Source organism: Humulus lupulus, chromosome 4, assembly GCF_963169125.1.
Source record: "Humulus lupulus chromosome 4, drHumLupu1.1, whole genome shotgun sequence".
Taxonomy (NCBI): Eukaryota; Viridiplantae; Streptophyta; class Magnoliopsida; order Rosales; family Cannabaceae; genus Humulus; species Humulus lupulus.
This window is the reverse complement of record NC_084796.1, coordinates 207869303-207875242: the sequence shown is the minus strand read 5'-3', so window position 1 is coordinate 207875242 and position 5940 is coordinate 207869303. Positions and strand designations below refer to the sequence as shown.

Below are 5940 nucleotides of genomic sequence, written 5' to 3'. Positions count from 1 at the left end.
CCGTCATACCCCCCTTTTTCGGTACTACTTGCACTGGACTTACCCAAGCACTATCAGAAATAGGTAAATCACTCCAGCATCCAACCACTTCAAAATCTCTTTCCTCACCACTTCTTTCATTGTTGGATTAAGCCTTCTCTGAGCGTCAATAGTCAGTTTCGTCTCATCTTCCATAAGAATTCTATGCATAACTATTGATGGGCTAATTCCTCTTATATCAGCCAGAGTCCACCCTATAGCAGTTTTATGAGTTCGTAAAACCCTCAAAAATTTCTCCTCCTCTACTTCTGAAAGAAATGATGAAACTATAACGGGAAGAGTCTCTTTTTCCCCAAGATAAGCATAGTGGAGATGGTCCGGGAAAACCTTCAATTCTAAAACAGGTGGCTTCTGAATCGATGGTAATGGTCTGTCTGGTCCTGCACCCAATTCTTCAAATTTCTTATGCTTTCACGGCTCAGCTGATTTTATCCACTTTAAATAACTCATCACCTCTTCATTCTCCTCACCATCTACATCATCAACTGTAAGACTTAACTCAAGAGGATCCTCTCGTAATTTTTTTTCTTTCTACTACTTCTTCGACCACATCAATTGAGAAACAACTATCACTTGCTTTAGGATAAGCCATAGCCTTAAACACATTAAATATTACTTCCTTCCCTTGAACTCTCAGCTTCAACTCTCCCTTTTGCACATCTATTAATGCTTGCCCAGTTGCTAAAAATGGTCTCCCTAATATAATAGGAACGTTCTCATCCTCCTCCATATCAAGAACTATAAAATTAGCTGGAAAAATAAACTTATCCACCTTTATCAATACATCTTCTATAATACCACGTGGATGCTTCACAGATCTATTAGCCAGTTGCAATGTTACTGTAGTTGGCCTAGCTTCCCCCAAAACAAGCCTATGGAATACCGACAAAGGCATTAAATTAATACTCGCCCCCAAATCACATAGTGCATGCTTACATTCAAACTCCCCAATAGTGCACGGAATGGTAAAACTCCCAGGATCTCTTAACTTTTGAGGAAGCTTTCTTTGCAAAATCGCACTACATTCTTCTGTTAACGCCACTGTTTCGTAATCACCCATCTTTCTTTTATTAGAGAGAATCTCCTTCATAAACTTTACATAGCTAGGCATCTGTTCTAATGCTTCCGCGAATGGTATATTTATGTGTAGTTTCTTGAACACCTCTAAAAACTTTGCAAACTGCTTATCCAAATTATGCTTGCGAAGTCTTTGTGGATATGGAACTCTAACATGATGCTCAATAGTTACAGGTGGGGTCTTCTCTTCTTCCTTAAGGTCTTCAGTAACCTTTTTATCATCCAACTTCTTCTCTTCTTCTTCCAACTGACTCTTCTTTAGCCCTTCATATCTCGTTCCACTCCTCAAAGTAATAGCTTGGCACTGTTCTTTAGGATTAACTTCTGTAGTGCTAGGCAAATTTCCTTGAGCTCTATTTGTCATTAAAGTAGCCAATTGCCCTATTTGAGTCTCCAAACTTCTTATGGATGCCCTAGTTTCAGTCATGAATTGGTTAAGCACATCAGGTTGGGTTTCAGCTGGTTTCATTGGCATTTGGGGAGGTGGTCTATTTTGTGGTTGATAATAGCCCGGTGGAGGATTTTGGTGTGTATATTGATGTGGATAAGGTGGCCTATTTTGGGTAGGTTGATATGGTGGCTGAGGTGGAGGATAAGGTTGGAGGGTGTTTTGGTTGTTAGACCAGAAAAAGTTGGGATGGTTCTTCCAAGCTGGGTTGTAGGTCATGGAATTGGGATTATTAAGCTGTCTTTGGTAATTTCCTATGGCTTGGACTTCTTCCATGGGCATGTTATTCATGTCTATAGCAGGGCATTGGTTTGGTTGATGGGTTGTACCACACACTTCACAAAGGTTTTGAACTTGCATAGCTTGAGATGGGAGTGTAGTCTTTTGTAATTGCTTCATCAAGGCTGCTACTTGAGCTGTAAGCATGGTTATAGCATCCAATTCCATCATTCCAGCCACCTTCTTTGGCTGTCCCCTTTCAGTTGGCCATTTATAATTATTCATCGCCATCTCCTCTAATAGCTCATATGCCTCATTAGCACTTTTACTCATAAAGGCACCTCCCACTGCAGCATCTATAATTGTTCTTGTCGTCCCATTCAACCCATTATAAAAATTATGCACCAACATCCACTTTTCTATTCCATGGTGCGGACATTTCCTTAACAACTCCTTAAAGCGCTCCCAAGAATTATACAGTGACTCTCCATCCAGCTGATAAAAATTATTAATCTCACCCCTTAACTTTGCAGCCTTTGCTGGAGGAAAGAACTTGGCAAGGAATTTCTGAGCTAACTCCTCCCATGTAGTGATCGAATTCGCTTGTAAGGATATCAGCCAACTTTTTTCCCTATCCCTCAGTGAAAATGGGAATAGCCTTAGTCTTAGAGCATCATCACTCACCCCATTCATCTTGAACATTGCACATAACTCTAGAAAATTAGCTATGTGTAAATTAGGGTCCTCCGTCGGCATACCTCCAAACTGAACAGTTGTTTGAAGGATGGCTGGCTTAATCTCAAAGTTGTTGGCAGCAATGGTTGGAGGTCTAATGCATGAATGCACTCCTGTAATAGTAGGAAGTACATAATCTCTTAATGTTTGTGCTCCTTGATCCCTTGGAACCTCAGCAGCCCCTTGACCATTATTAGCACCATTTCCTAAATTGTCAGCCATGGTGAATTCCAATTTCCTTTTTATTTTCCAGTTCTGTCTGCACGTTCTTTCAATTTCACGGTCTATTGGTACAATCTGTTTTTGTCTATTGCTTCGCATATACCAACAAGTCCTGAAACACAAGAGAACCTTGATCTGAATAAATGTTAAAAAAGAAATAAAAAAAAACAAATCAAATTACAACAAAAATTAACTTATTGATATTAATAAAAACAGTCCTCGGCAACGGCGCCAAAAACTTGATCGCCAAAAAGTAACACGCAAGTATACGCGGTCTAATCAAGTAATATATGATAAGTAAAGTGTCGATCCCACGAAGACTGCTATTAATTACCAATAATTAACCTCTAATTCTAATTGATTTAAATAATAATTTCAGATTGATAATTAAAATAATTATTACTAAAAATTAAGAAAACTACTAAGCACTTAAAAAAATGCAGAGATGAAATTTGATTTAATTCAATAGATGCAAAAGTTAGGGCTTTAGTTTCATCAACCCTCCACTTATGATTTCTAACCAATTCTCAATACTTCTTAATTCTATTGTGGTAGCAGATTACAATTATAAATTATAGTCTTGTTAGGATCTATAATTCTCTACAATATACTATTTCCTACATCTCTGTGGTAAATCAATATATTGCAGGCTTTAAACACATAATCCCTAAACTACACCATTCATAAAAGTACTTTCGTCTAATATAAAATTGTGATTATTTACCTATAGCATAATTATCCTTCTCTTTTCAGAGTATAGGTTAAAATCATATAAACATGTAAATGATGATCAAACATTCACAAGCATTAAGCATACGATAAATAATCCACAGCAGAAGAAAGAAATTCAGGAAAATTTCATTAAGAGATCAAAAGTTTAAAAAAGAATCCACTAAAACCCTAATAACAAGATTAGTTCAAAGTAGACATAATGAAATCAATCAAATTAAATATAAACATAAACTCCAGTAAAGAGATTACAGAAGAAAATAAGAAATCAAAATCTAGGTCTTCAATGTTCTCCTCTACCTCTAATGACTTCTCTACACCTCTAATAATGAATAGAATACCCTAATTAACTCTTAAAACGTATTTAAAAAGAACCCTAAAATATCTAACAATTATGCCACTTCTGCAGGCCACGTACAGCCACACGCGCTGCGGCCCTAGCATCCAAGCGCCGTGGCACGCCTCTTTGCTCATACGCAGCCCCCTCTCTGACTTCAGCGAGCGCCGCGGCGCTTCCCTCATGCGCCGCGGCCCTTAAAAATTCCAGAAAATTAGCCTTCTCTGCTTCTCCCTTGTGCCGCAGCTCTTCATTCAAGCGCCGCGACCCCTCTAATTTTTTCAAAAACTTGTTTCCAAACTCCAAAACGACCAATTATCTCCGCAAATGAGTCTTCAACTTTCTTCTTGTCAACTTTTAGCATAAATTTCCCAATTTCAGCTGATTTTTCAGTCATTTACCAAACTTCACGTTTTCTTCTCCTATTTCCTGCAAACATACCAAAACAAGCATAATACCGTATAACACTCCACCAAAATGACTCAAACTTACCCTAAACACATGTTAAAACTATGCTAAAAACAGACTCATCAGGAGTTAATGGTCATTGGAAAAGGAATTGTCCTAAGTACCTAGATGAACTGAAAGATAAAAAGAAGGGTAAATTTGATTTGCTTGTTTTAAAATCTTGTTTAGTGGAAGGTGATTTTTCATCTTGGATAATTTATTCTGGAGCCACTAATCATGTTCGTTTTTCTTCGCAGAGTCTTGGTTCTTCGAGGAAGCTGGCTCATGGAGAAGTGACCATGAGAGTTGGAAGTGGACATGAGATCTTGGCAGCTAAAGTTGAAAAAGCTCGCCTAGTTTTTAATAATAAAAATTTATTGTGTTGGACAATGTTTATTTTATTCCTGGATTTTTTAAAAATTTGATTTCCTTATCAAAATTGCATGAACAAGGTTTTAATATTTCTTCTAATAATAATTTAATTGTTATTTCGAAATATGGTTTTGACATTTGTTCTGCAAAGTCTGAAGGTAGACTTTACAAGTTAGAGTCCAATGTTGAGCATGTTTATAATTCTAAATTATTTAAAACTGTAAATCCCAGATCTTTTAAAAGACAAAAGACAGATTCTAATAGTGAAACATATCTGTGGCATTTGAGATTGTGACATATTGGTCTAGACAAAATTAACAGACTAACAAAGGATGGTCTTTAAGAGAATTATCTATTGGTTCTCTCCCAGTCTGTGAATCCTACCTTGAAGGAAAAATGACCAAGAGACCTTTCTCTGCTAAAGGTTCAGAGCCAAAAAACCACTTCAACTTGTACATACGGACGTTTATGGTCCACTACATGTTCAAGCTAGAGGAGGTTATGAATATTTCGTCACTTTCATTGATGATTATTCAAGATATGGTTACCTATACTTAATGCAAAGGAAATTCAAAACTTTTGGTAAGTTTAAAGAATTCTGAGCAGAAGTTGAAAATCAATTAGGTAAACCACTAAAAGTACTTCGATCGGATCGAGGTGGAGAGTACTTAGATTATGAGTTTGAGGACCATTTGTGTGAGCATGGAATTCAATCCCAACTCACTACACCTGGAACACTACAAAAAAATGGTGTTTTAGAAAGGCGGAATAAAACCTTATTGGATATGGTTAGATCGATGATTAGTTTCTCATCGCTGCCTTTGACATTCTGGGGTTATGCAATAAAATGTGCTCTATACATGCTCAATGTTGTTCCATCTAAGTCTATTAAGAAAATACCATTGGAATTATGGAATGGTACTAAACCTAGTTTGTGCCATTTCTGTATATGGGGTTGTCCTGCACACGTGCTTAAAGGAAAGACTGGGAAGTTGGAATCATGCACTGAAGTGTGCATGTTTGTAGGATATTCTAAAGAAACAAAAGGTGGTATATTTTATAGTCCTAAAGATAACAAAACATTTGTATCTACAAATGCTACTTTTCTGGAGCATGACTATATAAATAACCACAAACCTCAAAGTAAAGTCATACTTGAGGAAATGGTCTCAAATAAACAAGACCAATCACCAGCAGTGGCAAATGAAAAATGACTAGAGGACATCGCTAGTTCTAGTCAAAACAATGGAGAGCTTCGTCGTAGTGGGAGGGTTGGTAAACAACCAGTTCGCTATGAACATGAAGTTCAGATGCT

The 5940-nt window shown here is 37.2% G+C and overlaps 1 non-coding gene across 1 annotated transcript; it reads left to right on the top strand.

Annotated features, from left to right (window-relative positions):
• Positions 1–2204: 2204 nt before the first annotated feature.
• On the top strand, positions 2205–2311 carry LOC133833713 (small nucleolar RNA R71). The gene has a single exon (XR_009893079.1). It is a non-coding gene; the product is annotated as a small nucleolar RNA R71 (small nucleolar RNA).
• The last annotated feature ends 3629 nt before the right edge of the window (positions 2312–5940 follow it).